This window comes from Papio anubis, chromosome 13 (genome assembly GCF_008728515.1).
Source record: "Papio anubis isolate 15944 chromosome 13, Panubis1.0, whole genome shotgun sequence".
Classification (NCBI taxonomy): Eukaryota; Metazoa; Chordata; class Mammalia; order Primates; family Cercopithecidae; genus Papio; species Papio anubis.
Window position 1 is genome coordinate 48,993,714 of NC_044988.1, and position 18,923 is coordinate 49,012,636.

The window sequence follows — 18,923 nt, forward strand, 5'->3', positions numbered from 1 at the left end:
AGTCTTTGCTATTGTGAATAGTGCCGCAATAAACATAAATGTGCATGTGTCTTTATAGTAGAATGATTTATAATCCTTTGGGTATATACCCCATAATGTGATTACTGGGTCAAATCGTATTTCTGGTTCTAGATCCTTGAGGAATCACCACACTGTCTTCTACAATGGTTGAACTAATTTACACTCCTACCAACAGTGCAAAAGCATTCTTATTTCTCCACATCCTCTCCAGCATCTGTTGTTTCCTAACTTTTTAATGACTGCCATTCTAACTGGCTTGAGAGGGTATCTCATTGTGGTTTTGATTTGCATTTCAAAAGAAGACATTCAAGCAGCAAACAAACATATGAAAAAAAGCTCATCATCACTGGTCATTAGAGAAATACAGGTCTCTTTCTAAGAGATACCTTGATTACCCTTTCTGTAATGTTTGATTGACTCAACTGGTTAAAACATAGTGGTAATGAGGCTAAGGTCATTAGTTCAATCACATTATGAGCCAGTTAATTTAACTGCGGCCCTAGGCCATGACCCAACCCTAACCCTTTTCATCCACAGTTCGCAAATGGAGGCCAATATTCACAAATGACAGGTCCAAATGAGTCAAGGGAAAATGTTGCCATTCTTCTTTTTTGTAAATTCTCTTTAATTCCACAACCTATTAGCGGCAAGGAAAGAGTGTCATACACACACCTCAATCTCTTGCTCTCTATGAATTCTCCTTATCCTTTTGTAACCAGAAAGTTCCACATCATCCAACTCAGTTCTCTTCCTTCTCCAAAACCACTGCAATACAGTGGAAGTATCATGTTTTCTTGTTAGAGGTATGACAGTATTGCACTGCCTCTGATGTGTCTTTGCTTCCAGATAGTCTGTAGACTGCCAGCACTTGAAAAATTAGGGATCTGTCTTGTGCTTCTTGTAATCCTCTTGTACTAGCATAATGCATTGCATACAAGAGGCACTTTTTATCGGTGACTAAAGACAGCACATTAGGCCCTGTGTTCCACCGTCTGCCACAGTTTTATTGAAAGACTTCATGGCAGCTAAAGACAGGCAAAACAGACACATGGACGTAAGTGTGCAAAGATACTGGTCATACCAACAAACTTGAATTTTACATATTTAAGGCTAAATTTATTTCAAAATAACTTAGTAATGTTCTTACAACCAAATTTATTTCCATCCTAATTTTAATATGCTCATAGTCTTAACTACGTATTTGAGAATATTTGCGGTTTCCTGCGTATAGAACAAATCTTTTTACTCCAAGGTGACCAAATTCGAGGACAAACTAAGAGCACAACCAGAAATCACTAAATGAGGATGAGAATCTCAGTTTATATTTGTTTCTCACCACTGCTTTTCTCATCTACCCTTCCAGCACTGAATTCTCACCCCCTTTTCCCAAGGTAGCACCAAGCTCTACCAACTTGGACACAAGGAAACACTTTCAGACATTCCTAATGCACAATTCACATCCTCAGGCTTGATGGGAAAGCAGGTGTCAGCAATCTACCATTCATTCTGCAGGAAAAGAGCCAGACAGGATCTCTAATGAGCAGCAGGCGGCCTACCAACCCTTTAGCACTGTAAGATTGACTTGAGGATTGTAGCACAATGTCTTACACATTGCTGTTTGTGGGTCACAAAGAAAAGTTGGTTTACAAGTACAAATGCTCTGTGAGGTACTCTTCATTTCTGTCGAGTGGCTCTTCTACTGTTGAGCCCCAATGGCGAGTTACACAACTGAAAGAGCATTCAGTTGGCATTTATGTGCACTGCCCAGCTGCAAAACATTTCTCCCAGGGCTTGCAGAGTACTCCTCTTCCTCTCCAAGTTGCTCTTTTCAGCCATGAAAAGTGCCTGCAAATGATATTATTTTGATAGCTCTGGAAACCATCTGGGAGCCAAAAAAGAGGTTTCCTTACAGTGAGCTGAGAGAGCTCTAATTCCTCATCCTGCCTGGCCAGTTCACATTGTATTGGACTTAAAGGAGCCACTCTGCCAGAGCTATTGCTGAGAATGACATTAGCTAGGATGACAAGAGAGGATGGTGGCCATCTCTCCAACTACCTCACATGAAACATGACTCATCTGTCTCAAGCATCATGTCAATTCCAGAACCAAACCAGGAGGCAGACTTCTTTCAGCTTCTTACCCATAAATAAGGTTAATAATTCCACAGTTGCTGATCACCAAAAAACCCACAAACAGGAACATAACACAACAGGAAAAAGGGCTTTTTATTCATCATTTATGATTAAGACCTTGCCTCTGCCACAAAGTATTTGAGAAGTTTTACAAAAAAAGACATTAATTCTACAAGGACATTAAAGTAGAAAGTTTAAAGCAAAAGAGCTGGATAAAAAAGGATAAAATGCTGAAGAGTGGGTAACAAAGCAATGTCCTGAAAGCTTTTAGTAGTCAGGACAGAACAAGCATTTGTGGAAGATAAGACCTTTAAAATTATCTAAGGCAGTGAATCTCACACTTTTGTGGACAATAGAACCACAGGAGGACTTGTTAAAACACAGCCTGCTGCCCCACCCAGGAGTTACAGATTCAGCAGATCGAGGGACATGGGTGAGTGGACCGGACCCTGGAATTTATACAACATCACAGGTAATGATGATGCTGCAGGTCCAGGGACCAACCACGCTGATGAGAACCACTGATCAAGGACCCAGAGACTGATAATCACAGAAATTCAACAAAATTAGCTGGGAGAAGCCTATATATGATGAGATTCTGATTTAATAGGTTGATAGTGGAGATCCAGGCATGTTTATAAAAAGCTCACAAGAGATACTGATGAAAACTACAGGATGAGGCCGCTGATTCTATATTAGCTTGCCTTTCTTCACTAAATACACACATACAAACACATTTTTGAAAGAATTTTAAATTTAAGAAAGCATGAGTATATACATCATGAGAAAATTAGAAAGAAAAATAGACTTATCCAGAGGCAGTCTGAAAGAATACAACTGCTACTCAATGAAAACATTTACGAAGCGTGTACAACCATGTTGTGGTGGAGACACCTTAAACTAACTTAATCTGCCTAGTACAGAATTCACCTGCATGTTAACTGCTCAAAGAGCCACTCTGACACTAGAGGAGGCTGACACTGTCTTACATTTCATTAAGTCCAACCAACAGAATTACAGTTCACTGTGAGTTATGTATTTTAATTTTAAAATGTCATATTTATCTTCCAAACACAAACCAAGGATGATTATGTAAACTAAAGAAGGTCACTTGCTTTACACACAAAAAACAATCATCATAAACAGGGCTACATGAAGATCTTTACAGGCCCTAAGGATTGCCAAGATATAATATTCTCCTTTCCCCACCCTACCCCGTAAGAAACATTTTAAATATGTGTCTGTGTCTGTGTGCATGTGAGGGCGTGCACATGTGTGAATGCTAAATCAAAAATTCAGAGAAGTCCAATGAGGTTCTGATTTTTCCCCCTTGCTCACTAATATAACACTTGTTTTTAAAATATCAAAATTCTCCCCACTAGAAAAATGTCTTACTTCTTCTTGCTGATCCTCTAACCACATGCTTACCTGACCTACTGGGTAATGAAACACTATGCATGTAGTTTCTTTCAATGGTATGTTCCACAGTGATAAAAGTACAGACATCCTTTGTTTCATCATTGCCATTTTGCCAACAATTTGTGTTCACTTCATGTCTCTGCATCACATATTGGAAATTCTTGCAACATTTCAAACTTTTTCATTATTATTATACCTGTTACAGTGATCTGAGGTCAGTGATCTTTGATGCTAGTATTGTAATTGCTTTGGGGGCACCACACACCGCGTCCATGTAAGACAGCAAACTTTTTTTTTTTTTTTTTTTTTTTTTTTGAGACGGAGTCTCGCTCTGCCGCCCAGGCTGGAATGCAGTGGCCGGATCTCAGCTCACTGCAGGCTCCGCCTCCCGGGTTCACGCCATTCTCCTGCCTCAGTCTCCCGAGTAGCTGGGACTACAGGCGCCCGCCACCTCGCCCGGCTAGTTTTCTGTATTTTTTAGTAGAGACGGGGTTTCACCGTGTCGGCCAGGATGGTCTCGATCTCCTGACCTCGTGATCCGCCCGTCTCGGACAGCAAACTTAATAAATGTGTATGTCTAACTGCTCTACCAACCTGTCAATCCCCAACTCCCTCCTTCTCCTTGGGCCTTCCTATTCCCTGAGATACAATAATATTGAAATTAGGCCAATTAATAATCCTACAATGGCCTCTAAATGTTCAAATGAAAGGCAGAGTCACACGTCTCTTTTTTTTTTTTTTTTTTGAGATGGAATTTCACTCTCATTGCCCAGGCTGGAGTGCAATGGCATGATCTCAACTCCCTGCAACCTCCACCTTCCAGGTTCAAGCCATTCTCCTGCCCTAGACTCCGATGTAGCTGGGACTACAGGCATGCACCAATAAGCCTAGCTAATTTGTATATTTTTGGTAGAGATGGGGTTTCACCATGTTAGCCAGGCTGGTCTCAAACTCCTGACCTCAGGTGATCCACCCGCCTTGGCCTCCCAAAGTGCTGGGATTACAAGCATGAGCCACTGCACCCAGACACATTTCTCACTTTAAATCAAAGCTACAAATGATTAGGCTTAGTGAGAAAGGCATGTGGAGAGGTGATAGGTCAAATGCTAGGTTTCTTGCACCAAATATTTAGCCAAGTTGTGAATGCAAAGGAAAAGTTCTTGAATGGAATTAAAAGTGCTACTCCAGTGAACTCATGAATGATAAGGAAGCAAAACAGGCTTTTTGTTGATATGGAGAAAGCTGTAGTGGTCTGGATATAAGATTACACCAGCCACAATACTCCCTTAAACCAAAGCGTAATCCAGAGCAAGGCCCTAATTCTAATTTTATAAAATCTGAGAGGTGAGGAAGCTGCAGACGAAAAGTTTGATGCTAGTAGAGGTTGGTTCATAAGGTTTAGGGAAATAACCCATCTCTGTAACATCAAAGTGCAAGTTGAAGCAGCAAGAGCTGATATAGAAGCTGCAGCAAGTTATCCAGAAGATCTAGCTAACAACATTGATGAAGGTGGCAACAACAAACAGATTTTCTATGTAGATGAAACAGCCTTCTACTGGAACAAGATGCCATCTAGAGCTTTCACAGCTAGAGAGAAGTCAAGGCCTGGCTTCAAAGTTTCAAAGGACAGGCTGACACTCTTTTAGAGGCTAATACAACTGTTGAATTTAAGTTGAAGCTAATGCTCATTTATTATTCTGAAAATGTCCTAGGGCCCTTAAGAATTATTATAAATATACTTTCTCTGCGCTATAGGAATGGAACAACAAAACCTGGATGACAGCACATCTGTCTACAGCGTGGTTTACTGAATAGTTTGAGCCCACTGTTGAGACATACTACTCAGAATAAAAGATCCCTTATCAAAATATTATTGCTCATTGACAATGTATCTGGTCACCTGAAAGCTCTGCTGGAGATGCACAAGGAGATTAACATTGTTTTCATGCCTGCTAACACATCTATTCTGTAGCTCATGAATCAAGAAGTAATTTTGGCTTTCAAGTTTATTAAGAAATACATTTTGTAAGGCTACAGCTGCCATAGATAGTGATTCCTCTGATGTATCTGAGCAAAGTAAATAAAAAACCTTCTGGAAAAGGATTCACTATTCTAGATGCCATTATGAACATTCATGATTCACAAGAGAAGATCAAAATATGAACATTAAAAGGAGTTTGGAAAAAGCTGAATTCAACCTTCATGGATGAGTTCGAGGGGTTCAAGACTTTAGTGGAGGAAGTCACTGCAGATGTGGTGGAAACAGCAAGAGAACTAGAATTAGAAGTGAAGTCTAAAGACGTGACTGAATTTCTGCAATCTCATAACATTTGAACAGATGAGGAGTTGCTGCTTATGGATGAGCAAAGAAACTGGTTCTTGAGATGGAATCTACTCCTGGTGAAAAAGCTAGGAACATTGTTGAAATGACAATAAAGAATTTAGAATATTATATGAATTTAGTCGATAAAGCAGTGGCAGGGTTTGAAAGAACTGAGTCCAATTCTAAAAGTTCTACTGTGTGATGAAACAACCTCACATGCTACAGATAAATCTTTTGCAAAAGTAAGAGTCAATCCATGCAGCAAACTGCATTGTCTTATTTTCTTTCTCTCTCTCTCTCTCTCTCTCTCTCTCTCTCTCTTAGACAGAGTCTCACTCTGTCACCCAGGCTGGAGTGCAGTGGCGCCATCTTGGCTCACTGCAAGCTCATTCACGCCATTCTCCTGCCTCAGCCTCCTAAGTAGCTGGGACTACAGACACCTGCCACCATGCCTGGCTAATTTTTTTTTTTTTTTTTTTTTTTTTGGTATTTTTAGTAGAGATGGGGTTTCACTGTGTTAGCCAGGATGGTCTCAATCTCCTGACCTCATGATCCACCCGCCTTGGCCTCCCAAAGTGCTGGGATTACAGGCGTGAGCCACTGCATCTGGCCTGCATTGTCTTATTTTCAAAAATTACCACAGCCACTCATATCTTCAGCGCCCCAATCGATCAGTAGTCATCAGCATCTGGGTGAGAACTTCTACCAGCAAAAAGACTATGACTAGCTGAAGGCCCAGATAATTGTAAGCATTTTTGGCAACAAGGTATTTTTAATAAGGTAATGTATACTGTCACACTTAATAGATTATGATATAGTAGAAATATAACTTTTATATGTACTGGGAAACCAAAAACTTCACATGCCTACTTTTATTGTGCTATTTGCTTTATTACAGTTGTCTGGAACCTAACTTGCAGTGTCTCAAAGGTATGCCTACATATGCTTAAGTATCTTAATTCTACTGCTTGATAGTATATTTTGGGGAAGATTGCTTAAACATTAGTTTGCTCATAGAGTGAGGGCACTGAACCTCATATAGAAGTGATTATCTTAAATTGATATAATAAAGTGAAAACACCTAGCACACTGCTGTTCTAATGGTAGCTAATCAACATTTGGTTGTTACTATTATTTACAATAGGTCACATACTCCTCTACTGCCTAAAACAAGATATATCTTTACTACCAAAACAATGGGCCTACCAGGATCTGCAATGCAATCTTCAACATTAAATGGCTGTGCAAAATCATTTTGTAATGGATTTTCTACAGCGTATTACTTTTGTCCAAGACAAGTAAGAAAAACCACATGTTTACAACTAGAAGTGTTTCAAAAGAGAGCACCTGTCAAGGTGGATCACAGGAGAAGGCCTGCATAAGCTGGCACGGATCCTGTACTGAGAGCACACTTCCTCCTTAGGTAACAGATGTCAGAAGTAGTTCTGTCTTTTCTAATGGGCAACTATATTTATGAACAGAATTTTGGTGACTTGATCTTTAAAGCTATCAAAATAAAAATAGTGAAAAAGGAAAGAATACAGTATAACTAGTTAAACAGAAATTATTTCAGACACATTGCTACACGTTTCATAAAATGTAACCTCATTAGTTACATTATGAAAATGTAACTTTTCATAAAATGTAAACCTCACCTGGAAACAGAACACCTATAGCCTGCTATAAAGATTATCTCTTCTTTCACAAATATCCAGAAAGACTGTGGATGAATACTAACAAAAGAAGAAAATACAAATATAAGACACTTTATTTACTTCTCCGTTCAATTTTCATCATGCCTGACTGAAGTACTAGGTTCTTCTGACAGTTTTGGTCCTTCTTTCATTAAAAAAAAAATCATCTTACACATACACATTATACAGCTTTTCTTTTTGTTTAACATAAAAAAAAAACACTTAAAAGTCTACCTCATTTAGTTTCTCCTCTGTAAGAAACTGAAAATAATTCACTCAATTTTTAAATATACATTTTTAAAAATAACAGGCTAGGTGCAGCGGCACGTGCCTGTAATCCCAGCACTTTGGGAGGCCAAGGCAGGAAGATTGCTTGAAGCCATCAGTTCAAGACCAGCCTGGGCAACATAGTGAGATCCCCATCTCTACAAAAAAATAAAAATATTAGCCAGGTTTGATGAAGTGTCCCTATAGTCCCAACTACTTAGGAGGCTGAGGCAGGAGGATCCCCTGAGCCCAGGAGTTTGAGGCTGCAGTGCGCTACGGCTATGCCACTGCACTTCAGTTTGGGTGGCAAGACTCTGTCTCAAAATAAAAGATGTAACATCCATGCCAAACAATTGTGGAAAAATGATTTCCATCAGATGAGTGAAATCTATCTTACCAATTCCCATTAATGGGTAAAATATTGAGATAGCTATGTCAATAAAAGGTAAGGCCAAATTTAAACAAAGAAGTACTGAAAAGTGATAAAACAATATTCCAGTTATGTTGACCTAACAAGCTATGCACTAGTGAATTATTAAAAGCCAGAATCAAGAGAAATTTTGTTTTCATTTAGTTTTACATTAGTAACTGCTTCAAAAACATGCTAAAAGAACAAAACTTTGTTATTTAAAAAGATACATAAAAATGAGATTGAATAAACATCAGTAACTCTAACCTCATGATGTATTTTTGTGTAGCTCTATCATATTACTTATTTCATTTGCACTACCACTAGTAAGGCGAGTGATATGGATTGAATTATGCCCCCTCTACCCCAAAATTCACATGTTGAAGCCCTAATCCCCAGTGTCCCAATACGATAGTATTTGAAGACCTTTGGAAGGTAATTAGGTTTACAATGAGGTAAGAACAGACACCTGTAAGAACAGACACCAAAGAACAAAGACCCTGTAAGAACAGACACCAAAGAGCTTGCTTCTTTTCTTTCTTACTATGTGAGGACATAGCAAGGAGGCAGCCATCTGCAATCCAGGAAGAGAGACCTTACCAGGTTCCTTGTTGGACTTCCCAGCCTTTAAAACTAACTGCAAGAAATAAATTCCTGTTGCTTAAGACATCCAGTCTATGGTATTTTGTTATGGCAGCCCAAGCTAACATAGCAGGGTGCATTTTAGATCAGTATTTCTCATATGGTAAAACTGAAGCACACAGTAAGATTAAGTGACCAGGGGTAATATTTAGGTGAATTAAAACTGGATTTTCTGACTTCTAGTCCAATGCTCTTCGTACTGCAACTATTAACTTTGAAAAAGTACAATTAATTTAAAGCAGTATTCTGAACACACTAACACCCTTTTATAAATTAGGGACAGGGAACAAAGTTTTGTCACTACAGAATATGTAAGGAATATCCTTTGTCCCCAAGATACATCTTCTGATCCACCCCCAAAGCAAACCAGTGGGAAAACAAAACACTTCATCCCAGGGGAGTTAATGTGTCTGATCCATTGCTTCTAACATTTGTCCAATCAATATTACAACGAATCCTGGCTAGGAACCTCGCTATTTCAGTAAGCTTTTTTTTTTTTTTTTTTTTTTTTTTTTTGAGACGGAGTCTCGTTCTGTCTCCCAGGCTGGATGGAGTGCAGTGGCGTGATCTCAGCTCACTGCAAGCTCCGCCTCCCAGGTTCACACCATTCTCCTGCCTCAGTCTCCTGAGTAGCTGGGACTACAGATGCCCACCACCACGCCCGGCTAATTTTTTGTATTTTTAGTAGAGATGGGGTTTCATCGTGTTAACCAAGATGGTCTCGATCTCCTGACCTCGCAATCTGCCCGCCTCGGCCTCCCAAAATGCTGGGATTACAGGCGTGAACCACTGCGCCCAGTCTTCAGTAAGCTCTGTAAAGGAAAACAGGAAGTTTCTTCTCTGAACTACCCTAATCCTCTTGAGACTGGCATTAATAGGACCAATGAGCACATCAGGCAACACAGTACAATCATATATTTTATTTGCCTTCAAGTGATCTACCCAATTTTCCTAACTCTTCAATATAAATCCCATAATATCCAAGGAAAAAAATACCATTTAAAGCTTTAAATAACCTATTAACAGCTCCTTCTTTCAAAACAAGGTGGAACTGGGGAAAGGACACTAGAGTGCAACCTTTATTGCCAGACACTTACTCAAGTCTGTAACCACAGAGAAGACTCTACAGCTCTTTTTAGTAGATGCTCTCCATTTGTATTATGACAACTTGAATGAGTTTGATGTTAGATTAGAATCATATTTAGCCTCTGGGGTTCTTATGTTATCAAAAGCAATTGTGATACCCATCATTTTCTGGTGATAGAGCAAGATCCTAAGAATTACCCTCTCAACTGTTAGCAAAACAGGAAATGTCCTTATTTCTGTTATATTTTCAACTTACAGATACAAAATCACCCTGGATGCCAAGATAACTGGCTTGTATTGAGGTGCCTGTTTTTACAATTGCATTTAATTTCTTCATTATTATCATAATCTTTACTATTATTATTAAATGCTGTCATTTGGACTTATCACTACTTGTCTGAGAATAGAAAATGTCATTAGGAAATAAAATGGCCTTGGGGAGCAAGGGTCTATAAATCTCTCCATAAGACCCTTTTCCACATGTAGGGATGGCTATCATTTTCTTTCAGCTTCCTCTCTTTTAAGCAGAAGAGCCTCAAGTCTTTTATCTCTCATCACCATTTGTACTTGAAAGGCTGCTACTATTGTAGCCAGAACATGTGCTCTTTCAAAACATTCAGTTGTTGCAAGATGTGTTCTAAGATCACTGGCTGAAGAATCCTTGGTAAGAGCTTTGAGAATGAGAAATCATCTGAAAACAGACCACTTACAGTCACACCACCTATAAGCACAGTACTATTTTTGAGCAAAGAGCACATGTATAAAAGCTGAATTTCACAACTGACCTTTAACTACACCACTTAGTTGTGATGCCAAAGACATATCTTTTAGCTGTGTTTTTTTTTCTCTTTTGTGCGTTTTGAGAGTGATGGGTAGAGAAAGAATGTCACAAGTGAGAGTGCTCAGAGCTGTAATTCCTCACAGAAGAGAAATAGGAAGGAAAAAGTTTCCTGATAGAACTGCCCCATAATTAATTGTTAGTGGAGTTGACCAATGAACATCGAAACACCACTACTTATCAGTTTACAATGAGATCTTGAAATTATTGTCAGAACTATTCAGTTACTTGTGAAATAACCCTCCTGTGCAGAGCATAAGAAACTTAAAATAGTGGAAAATCACTTTTGTCTTCTCAACATTTATAACGGCAACATTGAACTGAACACTGAATTCAAAGAAGTCATAAAAAGTACACTATGGCTGTAGGGCTCAGTATTGGATTATAAAGATTAAAGTATATTTTGGATTATAAAAAAGTATTAAAGTAAATTAAATAGAATGAATTCAGGAAACAAACGTGATAATGAAATAACTAAAACAGATATATCTGAAGAGATTATTTTGACAAGACATTGAACTACATTTCCTTATTAACTTTAACTTTTTTAAAAAATGAGTTACTTTAAAATGTTCATAAAGCATTTGATTGACACCAATATAATCTTTACAGATTTACACAGATGTCAAGAAGTATTAATTTTAATATGTGGACTATCTTACAGTATTTTCCCGATTAAATGTGAAACCTGGATTTACTATCATGACAGTGACATTAAAAGTTTATTTTATTTGCTAAGAACTTATGTCTATGGTAGTTTGACTTTTAATATAACCAAAATCCATTAGGGAAAAAGTGTTGACTTAAGATTACCTCATCTTCACCGGTCAAAAATGCAACATTTTCTCATTATCAGCTTATAAAACAAAGACTATGGATAGTTGCAAGGGTTATTTCTTTACAAGCCTTGTATCTTCCTACTAGAATTAGAATACTGGAGCTCTTTCCTCTATCTAGATCAAGGAACTCCATCGTTCTTTGGATGTGGGTATGCGCACGTATGTTTACATAGATGTGTGTAAGATAATCCATAGTAGTAAAAGAAAATAACAAGACCTCTTTTCACATTAGTCTTTTACTTTTAAATTTTCAATTTTTTGTATGTGTTTTCTTGTACATAATATGAAAGTGTAGCATAACTTATGCTTGTACATAATATGTTGGCTTACTATAATTTGGAAATGTACATATATTGGGGATACAGGTTTACAGGGAGAGAGGAGTTGTAATACCAACTCTATAAGTTTTAATTCTGTAATTTACCTGCTCAAATCTTATTTATATCACATGACTTCAAGTTCTGGAGTGATACATGCTAAATAAATAGGACAGTCTCATTACAACTCACACAGAGTGTATCCAGATTTTTGCCATTTTACAGTATTTTATGATAAAAATCAAACTAAAAGCTTAAAAGTTTACTTTTTATATTTATACTGTAAACAGTTCCTTATTGAAGAAGAGGTAACACAAACTTATTTAAAAGATTTTAAAGTGCACACAGATTTTCTGAAAAACCCAACACAGAATAGTTTACATAATCCCCCTAGAAATTTGAAATTATTTGGGGCTCTATTTTAGAGTTTACTTTTATAGTGTTTACAGAAAATTATACAGTATTAAGTGAAATTGTTTATAATCAGTCTAAAGTACTATATTTACATTCACTTCTATTTAAAATGTTAAGTCCTAATAAAAAGTTTGTAAACATATAATTATTTTAAGAAGTCCTTCTATCTTAATGAAAATGAACTAAAATAGCAAAAACATGTTACATTTACAAGACAGCTCTCATGTGAAAACATTAGGAGATAGATTCTTTTGTTTTGTTCTCAATGTAGCCCCTTTACAAATGTGGTATTCAGAATCACATATTCCTTATTAGTAATATTAGATTCCTGTCCAGAATAGGAGGAATGCTGCTGCTTATAAGGCTCTAAAGGAACCTGCATTTCCATGCACACATCTTATATAAGCCTAACAGTTGCTTTTCTTCATAAATCAATCTATTGTTGCACTTCATAATGAGAAGGCAGATTTACTGCCTTTTACCGCCTTTTCTCACCATCAGAAAGATGCCTATTTGGGTAACAGAACGTTTCTCTTCTTCAAGGGTATTTGGGATTAGGGAGGCAGGGGCAAGAACCTTTAACATCTGCTCCCTTCAAATGAATGACACCTCTAGTTCTCACAGCCTGGACGCTGAAAAGCAAATACTCTAACTTGATAAAATTCTCTAACTTGAAGAAGCATAACACTTTAAATACACTGAAGTCCCATCTCTAAAACATACATTTGGGATTTAGAGGTTATACCACAAAACTAAAGAACACAGAATTTAGATTGTCACTCAAAAGCCCCCAAATCATCATCATAGTGAGAACAATTGGAGTTTAGAATAAAGACACTGGATTCATCATCTTGAATTTTCTCTAGCTCTAAAAGCAAATCTAAATTACTGGCTGGTAAGACTTTAATCATTTGAATCTCACTATGGTGCAGGAATAACAAAACAGTTTGCAATATAGACAACTTTCTTTTTATTTACTTAATTTTTCCCCTTAGGGAGAAATAGTTAAGAATTACAAACTTTAGATTTTAATTTAAAAACAATAAGAAGGCACTTGTCAGCATCTAATTCCTAACCATCTGCCTTTTAAAAACACACACACACACATACTCACCCATTCACTCCAGTTAGGCTTAACATTCTTAACAAGTAAGTAGATCTTGATGGATCTAAACAGAAGTTTCAGTAATCAGAGTCCTACTTTTGGAAACGAAGCTATCTTTAAACATGACTCTTACTAGCAAAAGCAGTTAACCATAAATTTAAAACAAATAGACACCATCCAAAACAAATAAATAAAGTGGGGCAGGTACTGGATTCAAGAAGAATCTCTATTTTTGAAGAAAACTAAATTACGTCTCCTCATTCATGAATATGTAGTATTGCCCGGTGAGCTAACATTCTTGTTACTTCAGGCTATCTTTTGTCACTTAAGCAATGGTTTTTGACAGTTTTACAGGCTGTTATCCCAAAGACTTCAGTATTTATGGCCTTTATTCACTTGGGCTTTCTACTCTTATCCACTGGTTACTAATCACTAAATAGATTTTTTTTTTTTTTTTTAAATGGGACTGAAATTAGCTCACAGGATGTCCTTCAACAATGGCAGCTCAGGACAGCACCGGTAAAGGTCTTCTCCTCAGCCTCTTCCTCTCTCTCTTCAATTTTCTCTTCCTACAGACAAGTTAATGAGGGTCCAGATCCACACTGTTCAATTAGAGCAATAGCACACATGATTTACAGCATTCTTAGGGGATGGTTTGGGATCGTTTCTGAATTGATCCTCAGAAACTCATTCAATTTCAAATATCTCAAGAATGATTTAAAGGCCTAACTTGTTTTTAATCTTCATGAAACAGGAGCAATTCCTACTCATGGAATCATTATTCAGGAAATATTATTCAGTTCTACAAACCCTACTATCCACACACACTTGCACATACAATTCAAATATGGATACTTTTAAAACTTCAACACATTTAGTTTATAACCTGCCATTCCAATTTCTTCCTACATAGTAAAGGCTGCTTATTACCTTTTATCCACTACACTTAAACACCACAGGCTGAAAAGCAAGGAGAAAACACAGACTGTTCTTTTCACTTAATTTCATCTGACTTAAACATCTCCTAAGAGATTGGATTGAAATACATAACAGAGTACATTCTCTTTTCTAGCTGGCTGCTGGAAACTTGAAAAGTCAAATTAGTCTGGAAAGTGCTGTTTTCTTATAAACTAAAAATGTGAAAGCAAGCCAGAAATATTGATGTTATTATTCTCATGATCTTCCTGATGAACTGAGCAAATTGCAGAATTCTCTGAGAATGGGCTGAGCAATGGTGGGAGGAAGGGGAGAGACTAGCCTTAAAGAACCACTAAGGCTCCACTTACTGCTCCAAAATATAATTTACTAAATATGACTCTTCCTAGAATAAAAGGAACTTATTATGATCAGCTTCTATTTTCTCTGAAATCGCCCTGAAGTGAAATCTCAAAAGAAAATGCTCCAACAAAATATTTTAAACCTTTAGATATTTCCACATTTGGGTAGAAGCAACATGTCTTAGTGCATCAGAAAAACAATTTTATCAGGATTAGCATTCATATACAACATTTATATATAATATTAACTATTTGGACATCATGTGATTGCATTTAATTATAGAGATCCACAAAACAAATTCTCCTTGAATGTAGTTCCAGGAAAATTGATTTCTGCTGAAGAATGTGCATGCTTTCTGATATTCCAAATATAATATCCCATAACTGTTATATTTATCTAGGAAAAAATGGCAGAACTTATTGCCCATGTGTAAAAAGCACATAACTCTGAACAAACGCTATGTTCTTTAAATTTTGTAACTACTTGTATTATTTGCCATGTATATTAACCTGTAAACCAATCTAAATTCCATTCAATCACATAACTATTAAACAAGTTAAAAATGAAATACATGTACTTATATAAGAATTTATATGGTTATATTTTTAATTTAATAAAACAACATTTTAATGTATAATTAAGGGCTAATTTTTACCAAATACCCTAGTGGTTAGGTAACAAGGGATATTCTGTTATTCTTCTGGTAAGTTAAATTTTGCAGTGTTTACTTTTATATTTAAAAATATGTGAATGGAGAAAATCATTTTGGATATATGAGTTTTCAACATATGATAAGCTATATAATCATGAAAAATGTAAGAACAATATTATTCTGAATGAAGATTCATTTCAGATTAGTAAGATAATTAGAGGTCTAATCCTTAGCTTCTCTGAAAATAAGAGAAATTATTTAATATGATAATTGTGAGTTAAAAAACCCTTCTATTTCTTTAATGTGCATTTAAACATTCACTGGTAGATAAAATACTTGTAAATTCTCCGAAGTCAGAGGAGAAGGGTATCTTTTTTCCTACTTTAAATCACTCTGGAGAAAAAATGCACACTGGGGCTCCTGTTTTAAAATTTTTCTCTATTTTTTTCATAATTAGATGAATGCACATTATATGCAAATTAATCATCTAAAATTGAAAAGATTTTCCTGAATTTTTCTATACATCAAAACCTCCTGTGGCTTTTACTTGTTCCATCCCTCTCACCCCATTTTTCATTACCTTACATAATATCCCAGAAGCTATCTTGCCTATGAAATTATGATTCTTAGTAAATAAACTTTACATATAGTTTATCTTTAAAAATTAGAAACACAGCAAAGAAATTGTCCTCACCTCTTTTAAAAGAAAACGGTGTAGCCCTCAGGAAAACAGAAGTGCCCCTAAGTTCATGTGTGTCGGCAAGGAATTGAGAGCTGTTAAGAATGATCTTCTTGAAAAGAAAGAAGTCTCCCTAGGCACCCACATGTATATTTAGATTAGATTGGCAGTTTAAATGACAGCAAACACATGGTCATGACTTCCCAATTGCTCATTCATCTAACACACACACAAGCTAATCAGAGGCAAACATCCACCCCGAACTGTTTTAGAAACTAGCTTCTCCCATCTGATACTACTCTATGTGTGGTAACCAGACATTCTTCTAGAGAGATTGAATGTCAAATGCTTAACTATCTCTCTTAGTACACCAGAATCTTGAATCACATTGATTTTAGAATTCCAAAGTCAGTCTGACATCAACTTACATCAATTCCTTGCTTAGCCTGCAGCGTTTTATAAAGCACAAAGTAAAGAAATGACTATGTAAAGATTGCAGGATCTATTTGTCTTATGGGTATTTTTAACTGTAAGACCTGCCCATCCTATCAGTAATAGCACACACTCCTATTCTGTAAACAGGGTAAAGTCACTACAGAGGATCGCATTTTCTTGTGCAAATAAAGGGTGGTAGAGTCAAAAGGTGAATGAAGATACTGAACATGAACTTTAAGCCCCTATTCAAAATTTGAGCTTCAGTAACATTTTCCAGTAAGTGAGAAACAAGACAAAACACAGATGGCACTGTTTGCTGACAGCTATCAACTACACCTACAACACTATTGTGTTGTATATATGCTATGCATTGAGATTTATACATATTAAGATGTGTTGGTGAGGAGCAGAAAACAAATGCAGCTCTATGATGGGGGCTACATTATTTTAAAATGGCAAACAATTTTAAAATAATTATATTTTACTTTTGACATGAACTTTGCATTTTAATCTCAATGTCAAATATTTTGAAAAGTCTAGATTAGTATGAGGGTGAAAGGAATGAAACACTGTAATAATTTCATGCTCAGGTTCTGAAAACATCAAACCTGGTTTGAATCTCAGTTCCACCACTTTTTAGCTATGTGACCTTAGCACGTAACATTATCTTTCCAGGCCTCAGTTCCTTCATTTCTAACATGGGGAAACATAAGTAATAATGGTACCAATTCATATTGCTGTTAGAATGTTGACAATGCAAAGCAGTTAGGAAAGAGCACTGAATAAATGATGACTAAATACTAGTTATTATTATCATCAATAGGAATAAATATTAAATTATGATATTAAAAAGTTATATGTGAGTCCATTTGGCTTGTCCACCCTCTCCCCCATGATAGTCTTCCCTGAAAAACACTTGACACTTCAAGAAATAAGGTAACTTCCTTTAGACTAATCCAAAATTTATTTTCTCTCAAACTTCTCCTGGAGCAGGCGGCTGATGAAGTACCTACTTCAATGCCCAATATATAAGACATTCTAGCAAGGACTTCTATACAAACAGAATAAACAAAAACGAGAATTAAAAAGTGATTGTTAATCTAAGCACAGATCATCTATAGGTAAGAAGTGCCTGGTCAAGTAAAATTTGAGAATTCATAGAAAAAAGAAAGTGAAACTTATTTAGGGCATCACATTGTTTGAGAAGTTTTTCCTTTTGCAGAAAAAGTGAGTCCCAAGACTCTCGAGAAAATGATCCATTTAAAGAAAATAATATTATGATACTGTTCTTAACAGTTCATCTCAATTTTGTAGACTTATATGCTTCTGCCACATGTTAACTTGTCTTGGTAGTAAAAAGACAAAAACAGATCGATGCTGATTGCTTAATGGCAGAAATATTTGTCTGTAGTTTTTGCTACTTTATAAAATATTACAAAGGAATTCAGAGGTGAGCCAAAACCTCAAACTTAATTGAAACTCTCTAGTGTTGTCTGACAAATTAAGACTGTAAGTCACTTTATTATATAGCATATGGTCATGTGGTATATCATCAATGCCAATTATTTCTAATTTTCTTTAAAAACTACAATCACTACATATACACAGTTCCTGCACTCCTAGTAAGAGGTTTTGATATACATAGAAGTAAGCAAGTTTAATATACTCATTTCCTAAGAAATAAGAGAATTGTCAATGTTAATGTTATCCAAAAACGTGTTCTTAATGCTCAGTTTGTACTATCATTAAAATTTAATATAATCTAGCACAATTATCATCAATGGGATGCAGGTGTTGGATAATTACATTAGTATCAACACTACAGGCAAATTAAGATTTCTTCCCATGTGATGGAGTTCTGATAAATATCAATTCATTGGTTTACTGAATCCTGAAGATCAAAAGGCCCTGCATATGGCACTAATAAATCAAATAGAGTCATCAAATCTACAGTCTGTTTTCTTTGGCTAAAACTGCAAAGTTTTACTTACAGAGACTTATCTACTTCTAAAAATTCTCTGCCAAACCAAATTTGACTCACCACGTATACAGAAAATATAGCACTCCCCAGCTGCACCCTCCTGGGGCTTCTGAAGTCCAGAGACACTGTTATGTGGTGGTCTAGATTATCTGGTCTTTCCCTCTTCCTTGCCTTTTTAGATCTCATAATCAACTAAAAATTCTTTTAGAAAAGTAAAAAGTTACCTCTAGACTCAGGCTGAAAAGTTACAAAATATTTTTATTTATTAATAAACCCTATCATAAGAAAAGGTACTTAATTAAAATCTCTAACCTATTAACATACACACTGAAAATAATAAAGGGGTCTACAAAACTTTTTCCTGAGTCTATTTAAATATCAGTAAGAATTCC

General features: G+C 36.3%; 1 protein-coding gene across 1 annotated transcript in view; it reads right to left on the minus strand.

The window, feature by feature from the left end:
* The window catches only part of MLLT3 (MLLT3 super elongation complex subunit), a 282,499-nt gene that overhangs the window by 22,191 nt on the left and 241,385 nt on the right, over positions 1–18,923 (minus strand).